The sequence below is a fragment of the Peromyscus californicus genome, unplaced genomic scaffold, assembly GCF_007827085.1.
Source record: "Peromyscus californicus insignis strain IS unplaced genomic scaffold, ASM782708v3 Scaffold_19__1_contigs__length_69161282, whole genome shotgun sequence".
NCBI lineage: Eukaryota > Metazoa > Chordata > Mammalia > Rodentia > Cricetidae > Peromyscus > Peromyscus californicus.
In genome coordinates, this window is record NW_026294491.1 from 25,550,766 (window position 1) to 25,562,937 (window position 12,172).

Genomic DNA, 12,172 nt, shown 5'->3' on the forward strand with positions numbered 1-12,172 from the left:
GGGCTAGCGGTTAAGCACCGTTAAGTGCTGTGTCTTTATCATGTGCGCCCTTCAGTGGATTTTCCCGGGATCCCTCTTTCCTTTACTGCGTTTAAACAAACTAAGCTATTGGGAACTAGCCACCCCTCTTGATCGACAGCCACAGGCCCGCCCTCTGTGCCTGACTGCCTTGAGCTGGTGGGGGGGGGGGGGGGCTGTCAACCAGGCAGCCCGTTCCTTGGCAACTGACTCCACGGTCAGCCGAGCAGACCAGCTGCATTGACTGTTTTCTGGTCACTCTGAGGGAGTGCCACTCCAGGTGCGAAGGCCACTGCAATCGGGGCTGCAGCTGGGGCCAGATCTGCAATCAGGGCTGCAGCTGGGGCCTTTGCTGCAGTCGGACCGATCCCAGGCAACATGCACAGCCTATAAAAGACTGGGAGACACAGGTCTCAGGGAACTGTGGATAAGCTTGTTCTCCCTACAGCACCATGTTCCCTCTCGTAAGAAGCCTGTGGTTGGTGTAATAGGAAACTTCATTAAAAAACAAAAAACCTACATTTATTTGCATGATCACATTCGCACGCTCGTGTGTGTGTGTGTGTGTGTATTCGTGTGGGATATATGAAATCAGAAAACAGCGTGCAGGAGTCAGTCCTCTCTATCATGTGGGGCCTAAGGATTGAACTCAGGTCATCAAGCATCACCTTCTGAGCTACCCCAATAAGCCCAGTTCCTCCTCTTTTTACTGCATTGTCTGGACTGTTGCTAGGAAAACAATTGACTGTGTATATACGGGTTGATTCTGGACGCTCATTGAGCTACTGTCCGTGGAGACACCCACACCACTGTCTTGACCACCACAACTTTTTAATAAGTTTTGAAGTCTGGTACCTAAGTCTCCTAACACATAAAACATGGTTTTCTATCAGCCTTTCTTCCTGCATGCCTCTTCTTCTCCCCTGTATAGCGATGCAGCTGATGTGCCAAGGTAAATTCTGTCCATATTTGTTTTTGCAAAACTTGCGTTGCTTCATATACATCTATTTTAGCTTATGTACTATGTTACACATAGATTACAAGAGTACTGTATTACACTTGTTTTGTATAAAACCTAACATTTAAGTCAGACATTTTGTCCTATCCATGATGCCTCAAATACACTTAATATAGTGGCAAAGGTTCTAACAGCTGCTCTGGATTCTGCGATGAAAGTGTCCACCCTGCTTTCTCATCCTCCCGGTGATGAGCACTCCGGTTGTCTCCGGCTCCTTACTACTTACTGCCACACCATGATCACCCCAACATCATGCACGCAGATGTTCCCTCAAAAACCCCAGGACAAGGCTGCCTTTGCATCCTCAGCAGCTGGGAAGCCCTCAGGCAGACTCCTACAAACACAACCTGCAAGGCCAGCACTTCCCCTCACAGGTGTGCATCTCCGAACCTTCCAGATGTTCCCAGAATGGGGACAGCAACAGCTGTTCTCACTTGTGCCACGTGAGGGTTCCTCACACATCTCACCCTTGGCAGCGTCAGACTGTTTTGTTTTGTTTGTGGGGGCTGGGGAGCTGGCAGCTAAGACGGAGAGCTTGGGGCTTTTCTCTGAGTTGCTCTGGTCACGGAGGGCAGTGAGGATTTCGCAGGCTTATCAGCATTGGAGGTGTGCTGTCTGTGAGTGGCTTTTTCATATCCTTCTTGCCCGTCTTTTAGATTTTTTTCTTTCTTTTTAGTTGGCTCTGTGGGAGTCCCTGTGTAGACAGCACCGCTTATCAGCTTCTCATCTTGCAAACCGTTTCTGCCACTCCGCTATCTGTACACTAACTTCAGCCATGATTTCTTTTAGGCTATATTTGTTCACCGAGAGGGGGAGGATCCAAGTGGTGGGATGACAGTAATGAGCTCTGAACCACGCATTAGCATTTTCTTTCTCTTTTTCCCCCCGAGACAGGGTTTCTCTGTAGTTTTGGTGCCTGTCCTGGATCTCGCTCTGTAAACCAGACTGGCTTCGAACTCACAGAGATCTGCCTGCCTCTGTCTCCTGAGTGCTGAGATTAAAGGTGTGTACTACCACCACCACCACCACTACCACCCGGCAGCATTTTCTAAAGAGGAGCTGGACAAATATCTTTCCATGTTAGCAGAGGGACATTATGGTTGTGATCATTGTTTGTTTATTTGGGACATTATGGTTGTGATCATTGTTCATTTGTTTGTTTATTGAGACAGGTTTTCTCTGTGTAGCCCTGGCTGTCCTGGAACTTACTCTGTAGACCAGGCTGGCCTCGAACTCAGAGATCCGCCTGCCTCTGTCTGCCAAGTGCTGGGACTAAAGGCGTGCGCCACCACTGCTTGGCTATTTTTCTGGTTTTGAGACGTCTCTTGTAGTCCTGATTGGATTCAAACTCACTGTGTGGCTGAGGATGACCTTGACCTTTTGATGCTCTTCCTCCTACTTCCCTAGAGCTGGGATTACAGATGTGTGCTACCTTGCTTTTTATTATTGCCGCTTTGAATGCAACAGTGACTTCTCACACACTGTGCTGGGTGGCTACCCATGACAAAAAATGAAATTCTGATAGGTTCTGTGTGTGGAGGTATCATCCAGGTACCTGAAGCCACGGTTGCTCATATTTGGCTTAGGATAAATGCTTACTGCTTCTGGAGCAAGAGCTGTGTTTCTTTTCTTTAGAGGCTGTCTTTATTTTAATGTTTGCCATAGGGTTTGAGGAGGGGGCAGTGTTGGAGATTCAGCCGAGGTGCTCATGCCTGCCCATCAAGCGAGCATTCCACCACAAGAGAAATAGATTCTCACCGAATCTAAGGAAATAAGTGTATCACCATAAAGTAACAATCTTCAATAATAGTTTTAAGATTTGAAAGGACAATGGATCCAGTATGAGGAAAATTATGTTTCAATTTTGCTTAAAAGTATTCTTTACCAAATTGTTGTAAGCTAAAGATATGCCCAAATGAATAAGAAAAACAAAACCAACCTTTCTTATATCTGGAAACAACAATGAAACATTTTTATACATCCTCCTCTCTCCAAAGTCCTGGGAAAGGATATCCCAGGCTTCACTTCTGCCAGCACCATTGACTACAGCTCCCTGTTCCAGAATGTCATAAACAAAACCCCAGCCAGAAATCTTAACCCAGGAGCTGGGGGGATGGCTCAGTGGGTAAAATGCTTGCTGTGCAAGCCTGGGGCCCTGAGTTCAAATCTCCAGCACCTGTGTAAAGAAAACAGGCATGGCAGCACCAGCCTGTGATCCCGGTGTTGGGAAGGCAGAGGCAACAGCATGATAGGGCCTTAGCCAGCCAGCCAGCCTAGCTGAATGGGTGAGTTCTGTGAGAGATCCTGTCTCAAAAGAATAAGGTGGGGGGGGGGGGGCGCTGGAGAGATGGCTCAGCAGTTGAGAGCATTGGCTGCTCTTCCAGAGGACCCGGGTTCAATTCCCAGCACCCACATGGCAGTTCACGGCTGTCTGTAACTCCAGTTCCAGGGGATCTGACATCCTCATATCAGTGCACATTAAAAAAAAATGGTGGGGAATAATCAAATAAGACACTCAATATCAACCTCTGGCCTTCACATGCACATACATGTACCCACAAATCCAAACTTGTGTATACACTCCCCCCCACACACACACACAAATTCATAATTCAGGGTGGACAGCAGCTCAGACTTGACATGTGTGAGGTATGTGATTCTTTCCCCAGCCTGGGGAAAAAAACAAAAAACAAAAAAACCAAAAAAAACCCCCAAATAATACAAATAAAAATAAAACAGAAAATGAGCCAAGCATGGTTATACACATCTATAATCCTGGCACACATCTATAATTCCAGCCCTCGAGAGACTAAGGCAGGAGGATTTTGAGTTCAAGGTTAGCCTAGGCCACACAGTGAGACCTTGTCTCAAAAACAAAGTATCTGAAATTATTTGCTCACAAGCATTGCATCTCTTTTGCGTGGAGGACTTCTCGGGATGCTGGCTCTGTTCCCCTGACTGTTCCTCCTCTGCCAGCAGCTGGGGCCTCTCAGAAGTGGGAACACTCCAGAAGGCACTCCTATGACCAGGACATCTAGCAATGACTCACAGAGATATGAAAGGGATTCGGTGTCACATAGATATGCCCTTTGAAACCCAGATAAATGTTTCCCAACATCTCCACTGAAAAACGTGGAGAAGGGGGGATTGGAAAGAGAAAAAGAAACTGGTCCTTGGATGCGTCACTGGAGGAACGGCTAGGCTCTGATTTCACTCTCTCCCCAGATCTTCTCCCATCCCTCTCCCCTACCTTCCTCTCCTCAAGTTAAAGAAAAAAATAAGGACATGATTGCTCTTAGGTATGGTGGAAGAGGCTTATTGTAAATACGAGGAAGAGCACAGCCAGAAGGTCCAGACTGAACTTGTCCATTGGGGTGGGGAGAGGAAGAGGAAGGAACCAGGCGTGATCCAGGAGACCATGAGCACCAAGAGACCAAGGTCCAAAATGGCTGGATTTTCTAGGGAAGAGAATCTGGGGGGAGGCGAGGAGTGAAGCTCAGGGCTGGAGAGGTTGAGGCTAGGGGACAGGGTGAGATGTGCTGTGTGAGGGGAACCAGGACTCTGTACCAGGTATTGGCCATTCCGAGAGAGACTGGCGGCCAGCATCCGCTTTGATATGTCTAGTAGGCACCTTAGTTAGCCATTTGTCCTGAGTGTGAGACCCAACATTTCTCTCCTTCCTTCTTCTCCACACCCCTTCCCTGTCCCCTTCTCTTCCTTCTCCCCCACCCTCCCCTCACCCCCTCCTATTCCCGCCCACCTTTTTGTCTAGCATCTTTTCTCAGGTCCACTTACTCTGTATCAGGCTTTTCCTCTTGGGCCACCAACCAGCTCCCTAGTCGTGACACAGAGACTTACTAGTTTGGAATGCTCAGCCTAGCTTAGGCTCGTCTCCAGCAAGCTCTTTTAAATTAAATCAACCTGTTTCTCTTTATCTACCTTTTGCCTCGGTGCCTTTTACCTTTCCTCCTTCTGTATATTTTAGTTTCACTGCTTCTGTCTGTCTGTCTGTCTGGTTGGCCCCAGGTGTGTCCCTCTCTTTCTCCTCATTCTCTTCTTTCTCTTTCCCCTTTTCTTTTCTCCTCCTATTTATTCTCTCTGCCCGTCAGCCCCGCCTCTCCCTCTCCTGCCTAGCTATTGGCCGGTCAGCTTTTTATTAGACCAATCAGGTGCCTTAGGCAGGCAAGGTGAAACAAGTGCCACACATCTTTACATCATTAAACACACACATCCTTACATTGTTAAACAAAACACACACATTGTTAAACAAATGCAGCATAAACCAATACAACACACCTTTACACAGTTAAAGTTCTATTCCTCAGCATAAACAAATGTGACACATCTTTGTCCAGTTCAAATAATATTCCACAACAGCACTCCCCTTTCTTCCTTGCCTCTGGCAGTCTGCCTCTTCTGTCTCAGACATTCTCTCTACTCAGCCCTTACAGACTTCAAGGCACAAGGAGTTAAGGTCCCCTCTCAAACAAAGGCAGACAGGTTTGAGGGTGTGAACTCCCCGTCCCTGGGTGGACAGTGATTGAGGAAGAGGAAGCGTCTGGTGTATTGCACACAGTTCTCAGGTCCCCAGCAGGAGCCAGTGACTGCCTGCTTAGGTGCACATACTTCTTGGAACCCCCTAGATCACCCCACTGTCTTTTCTGCTGCAAGCTTCTCCTTTTCTCGTAGACTTTCAGGGAGGGAGCCTTTGTTTATGATCTGCATCCAAGAAATTCTCCCAGTCTCATTTGTTTTTCAGCTTAGCAATTTAGACAGCCAAGGATTAAATTTTTGTGTAGTCCAATCTGTCTGGCTGTACTTTACGTTTCTGGGTCTGTGGCTTGCTGAGGAAGACTCCCTCACCTCAACTTTAAAGGGGATTTGTCTGTGATCTCCTAATTTTTTTTAAATTGACTGTTTTTTTTTAAGCAGTTGGTAAAAGCTGTGTCAATCTGTTATACAGGATTGTACTTAGAGCTAAACAAAGCTGCTGTTATGCCCGGATCGTGGGGTCCGCCGAAGACCACCAAGGAGTTGAATCTGTATGCAAAAGCAAAGAGCCTTTATTCAAGAGTGAGTTTGGACCCTCTGTGTGTCTGATGCAGGGGTGAGGTCAGAGAGTGCCGAGCCAGGGCAGGGTGGGTTTTTTTTTTTTTAATCGTAGTAGAGGTTGGGGGTGAGGGGATTTCCAGGATCCAGGACCCTGATTGACTAGGGGCATCTTGGTAAAAGGGAAATGGGTGTGTGCTTGGGCTAAAGGACACCTGGTGATATCTTATAATGGTTAGAACAGACCGCTTGAAATGTCAGGTATTTCCACTTAGATGCTGGCCCTCCCTGGGTGGGATCAGCTTATGGCTTTTCCTGGGGACCAGATGGTACCTGCCAGTAAGCCTGTCATGGCAGGTGTATGGTCAAGCTGTTATGGGTCCCCCACATTACCTTAGTGTGTTGTTGAGACCGTAGGAGGAGGCATTGACTTAGGAGCATTGTGTGAGATACAATAACAATACCCACAGATGTGAAAGCATTCCCAGCACTTATCACTCACTCATCCCAGCAGATAAGCAATTATCCCCAGCATTGAATGCTCCATCTTTCCCCACTGAGCTGAACACCTGCTGTTAGTTAGTTTTCATTGTCATTGACTGGATTTGGAGTCACCTAGGAGACACACTTCTGGGCTTGTCATGGCCTTTCCAGAGGACTTTAACCCAGGGAGGGAAGACTCATTCTGAGTGTGGGTGGCACTGTCCCATGACCAGGGGGTCCTTGACTACATGAGAAACGGAAGATGGAGAAAGTGAGCTGAGGACCAGCATTCATGTCTCTCTCATTCCTAACTGTAGATACCATGTGGCCAGCTGCCTCATGTTCCGGCCACCATGCCTTCTTGCCATGATGGATTGTAACCCCTCACACGGTGAGTCAAAATAGACCCTCCCCTACCTTAAGGTGATTTTTGTTGATATCTTTGTCACAGTGGTGAGAGAAGCAGTAACAAAGACACACTGACTTTTGTGACCGGCTTCCTCCATCTTCCCGGCATTGGTCTCCCGCATTTTCTGTCTCGTCCCTTTGATCTGCCAGCTCTAACGTGTTTGGATTTCTCCAGCTTTATAGTTCATTTTGATATCTGGTAGGTCAAGTTCCAACCCATTTTTCTTCTTCCAAATGTTCTTGCTTGTTTACTCTTTCAGATGAGTTCTCCAGTCAGCTTGTCAAGTTCCATAAAAATCCCCTTAGGGATCTGATTGGCTATGCATTGAATTTATAGATTTAATTTGGGAAGAATTGACATCTTCATATTATTGCATCTCCCTGTCCCCAAGTATGATATATCACTCCATTTACTCAGGCCCTCTTCATGTCCTTCAGTAAGCTTTTGTTGTGTCCCCATACAAAGACATGGACATTTCTTGTTTATTTGCTTTTCTTTCCTTTTTTTTTTTGAATCTGGATTGGCCATGGCACGGGGGATGTTTTTCCATTACAGTTCTAATTGGCCTTCAGGGTGCACAGGAGCTGTGTGGATTTTAATATGTTTTCTCCCCTCCAGTCCTGCTGATGAACTTCATTCGATCTTTTGTTTGCTGGTGGGTTAGAAAGACTGTGGCTTCTCTGAAGGTCACAGCCCTGTCCCCTCCTGAAAGGCAGTTAGGGCTGCTTGCAAGGGCTGCTGTGTGGAGCAAAGCATTTGCACTTCCCTGGAGTGATTCTGGGCCTGTGTCTGCTCTGTGCTGCCTCCCTGAGCTGCATTCCATCCCCTTTCTGTCTAGCCCTTTGTCTGGTCTCCACAATGTCTCAGAATAAGTGCTAGGAGTCGATTACCACGATATCCTGGATACAAATGCTTTCCACCCTTGGGATGCTGGAGTGTCACAATCTTCTCCAACCCTCTGGGAGTGTCACCCGTATCCAGGGGCTCTTCTCTGCACTACCTCCCTCCCAAGATGGAACCCAGGGATTTGTACAGTCCCAATGTGGGGGTTCTCACTCCTCAGGAGCCCAGCTGAGGTCCCCGCTTTCACTGTATTTGGGGTCACTACCATGACTCATGCCTTCCTCTCTGTTGTCCTCTCTGAAGCCTTCTCAGGCTCCTGCACAGAATTGGCAGCTCTGTAAACAGCCTGCTCTGAAAGAGGGCGCCCACAGCAAGCCCCTGAGCCCAAAGACTACTCCCAGGACACGCTCTATTTCTCCATGGAGCCAGTAGGCGAGGTTTGGTGCCTGCCTGGTGTCTGTCTCCCCACCAGTCCTGAACTGGCCACCTCTGGTCCGTTACCTAGAAACCTTACACTCTTTCCTTCCATTCCCAGCACAAATATCTGTCACAGGGATGTGATTTGCAGAGTTCTCATTTGGGGTGGTGTTGGCTCTTGCTTCCTCAAGGAGACAGTTGGTGGTGTTGAGAGACATTTTCAATAATCATATCTAGGAATGGAAGTGGTACAGTCTCCAGTGGTTACCAACTAAACATGCTGCTAAGCATCACCCAGTATTGGGGTAGTTCCAGAAGTCAGCTGCTGAGGCTGGTAAACCTCTGTCTCCTATGGTACCACTACACTCAGTGTAAATATAATAGGAGCCACAGGTGAGGGCTCTATAGGAATTCCAATTCTCTAGTAGTTTCACTTAGAAAGAGCAAAAGAACCGGGCAATGGTGGTGCACACCATTGATCCCTTTACTCGGGAAGCAGAGGCAGGAGGATCTCTGTGAGTTTGAGGCCAGCCTGGTCTACAGAGTGAGTTCCAGGACTGTTACACAGAGAAACCCTGTCTCAAAACACCAACAAAACAAAACAAAAAAGCAAAAGAAATATGAAATTACTTTATTTCCCTTTGGGAAGGGTCTCACTGGTCCTGACAGGTCTCAAACTCACCATCTAGCTGAGGATGACTGTGAACTTCTGATCCTTTTTTTCTACCTCCTGAGTCCTGGAGATAGAGGCCTTCCTCATGGCAGCCGGTTTATAGCATGATGAGGATCAACCTCAGAGTTTTGTGTGTGCTAGGCAAGCACTCTACCAAGGGAACCACATTTCCAGACCCGAAATTAGGTTTAATTCAGTGTCTGGTATTTATCCACCAGATCCCAGGTGTTATCAGTTTATCATATAATCAGAGTAAAATTGAAGCCTGTTACCTGTTTTTCCCCCCTAATACCAGGTTTCTGGAATACAGTTTGGATCTTAGGCCTATGCCCCTTTGTATATTGGACACCAAATTTTCACCAGCATTCGTTGATCTTTAGTTAGATTTCATAAAATTGGGGCTGGGCATCCCGGTGCTTCGTATAGGCATTTAAATGTAAATTAAAATGAAATCAAATATCACTTGGTCCCAGATCCTACATAGTGCCGTGCTTACCGGTCACAAGTGGCTGCAGCCACTAGATGGGACAGCACAGGTCTGGCTGTGAGAAATAGAGCGAGAGGCAGAGGCAGGAGTATTTACAGGGGTTCGAGACCACCCTGGCCTGCATAGCAAGTTCCAGGTCGGCCGAGGCTGTGGAGTTGAATCTTTGTCTCAAAAAAGCAACAAAACAGAAGATAGAAAAGGAGAACTTGAGAGGTCAGGTCGTTAGGGAGGAAGCCAAGTCCCTTTCCAAGGGAGCTGTCTTCCGGGGGAAGGGGACGGAAGGAATTTCTGGCAATAGTGGTGGGAACGGAGACACACAAATTCATTTATGTGTCCTGGCCATGCTGAGCGACAGTACGCTGTCAGGGACCTCTTGGTCTTGGGAAGGAGATGTCCCCACAGTGCTGCAGGTGACAAGTATTGAGACAGAAGGCACGTGATCATCCTGGAGCAGAGACACGGGCTCTCGGCGTGGCCAGCGGGGAGGCAGGGCGGGCGCGTGCTTTAGTGTTCATAGGAGGCAGCCAGGCTGAGATGGGGTGGGGGAGTGCTCACGGGCGACCCGGGAGAGAAGACAACTTGAACAACACCAAGACTATGGAGCTGAGGGTCCTGAAAGGAGGGTCTGTGTGGGACCGGAGAGGTCAGGAGGGGGGTGCACGGTGAAAGTCTGTATGTTTATAGTAAGAGCTGGAAACTGGTTCCCAGCTCTTAATTGTGTGTGTGTGTGTGTGTGTGTGTGTATGTGTGTGTGTATGTGTGTGTGTGTGTGTGTGTGTGTGTGGTAGTGGTGGTGGTGGTGGTGGTGGTGGTGGTGGTGGTGGTGGTGGTGGTGGTGGTGGTGGTGGTGGTGGTGGTGGTGGGGGGGGGAGAACAGGAGAGTCCGGTTGGGCGGCCAAGCATCCTGCAATGCTGCCTTCTGCCAACAGGGGGCAGGGCACCCTCAGGAAATGATACAGGTTCTCTGCAACTCTGCAATCAAGGAGGAGAGAGGGAGCCCTTGGTGAGAACTTTCAGTGTCCAGAGGACGGTCTCTAAGTTCCAGACTCTATGCTGGGACCTAGGTGAGCTACAAAGAGCCCCGTCATCTGCAGGATGCGTCCCTAGGAATGTGGGGACTCCACAGCGACAGTGAGGAGTCTATCCAGAGGAAGACCCGAGAAGTGTTTCCAAAGGGGCGGGGTCTGTCTTTTTCTTAAGCGGTAAAAGCATATTTCTATTAGTAAGAATGGAATGTGATTCTATAGTTTTTTTTTTTTGATTCTATAGTTTTAACACTGTTAACCATCAATTTCTTTCCCACTGCTGTTCGGTGCAACTGTGGTTTTCTCTTCTTTGTTGGAGAATCTCGTCACGCGTATAATGTGTTTTGATCAAGTCCACCCCCACCCACTCCCTCCCCTACGATCACTCTCTTGCCCACCCATTATTCCTTCCCAATTGTGTGTGTGTGTGTGTGTGTGTGTGTGTGTGTGTGAACTCACTGAGTCCTCTTAGTGCTGCTAGTAGATGCTTGGATATTGGACCATGTACTGGAGTGTGGGCAGCCTCTTAGTGGCCACATCATTAAAGGAAACTGACTCTCCCCCCAGGGCCAGGGGTGGGGATGACTCCAAGCAGACAGTGTTCTCTAGACACAGACAAGGCAGCCAGCTGCACATGGAGGAGTCTCCTTGAGCTGTCCAGAAAGGAGCTCTCTAGCTTGCCACTCAGAGGGGAGGGGCATGACAAAGCGAGGCTGAGGAGGTTACATCCAGTCTGTGTGCCCAGGCCCAAGTGATACATCTTCAACACAATTCTTTTTTTTAAATTTTTTTCTGAAGACAGGATTTTTCTCTGTGTAGTTTTGGTGTCTGTCCTGGATCTCGCAGGAACTCACAGAGATCAGCCTGGCTTTGCCTCCCGAGTGCTGGGATTAAAGGCGTGCTCCACCATAGGCTGGCATCAACACGATTCTTGAAGCTAAGGCTGAGGGGTCATTGAGGAAGAGGGGGGCAGACATACTGAAAGAGCCAGAGAAACAGAAAGTTCACTGTGTGATCGTGTCTCCTAGAAATGTCAGAGAAGCTATGCCCATGAGGTTTCATCCACACGGCTGCCTAAACATGACCTGAGCAAGGATGATGCCAACAGACACCGATAGGAGGGGGGATGCTCACAGGGCCTCAACCCTATGTGAAGAACTACAGGCAACCATGGGATATCGAGAGCAGGAGTAGTCGTCTCTCCCAGGGAAGAGCACACCAATTGGTTATCCAATACCAAATGGTTAGCCAAGAGAATATATACATCCTATATGGGCTGAGCAGGTTGTATTTAATGTTTAGGAATGTGTGACCTTTAGTAAGTCCATTCACTTCCCTGAGTTTAGACTAACTCTGCCTTGATCAGATAGTCATATGAAAAGGTGACCCTGTACACACACAAGGGGGAGACTTTCCCTGGTTGACCACAGAGAGGCTGATAGTAGCCCAAGCAGTGCTCTCGAAGATTGTGTGTTTATGCATGTGAGTGTGTATGAGTTATGTGTATGTGTGTGTATGATGTGCATGTGTGTATGTGTGTGAGTGTGTATGTACATACTCTCAGAGGTCAGAGGCGGGCAACAAGTGCCCTTTATCACTCTCCACCTTATTCCCTTGAGTTACAGCCTCATACAACCACGCCCAGAATTTTCCCTGGCTTCTGGGGACCCCAGGTCAGGTCCTTACACTTGCAGCATGAGCCGTCTTCCCCTCTAAGCCCGTTTCCCCAGCCCCACTATCAACACCAACT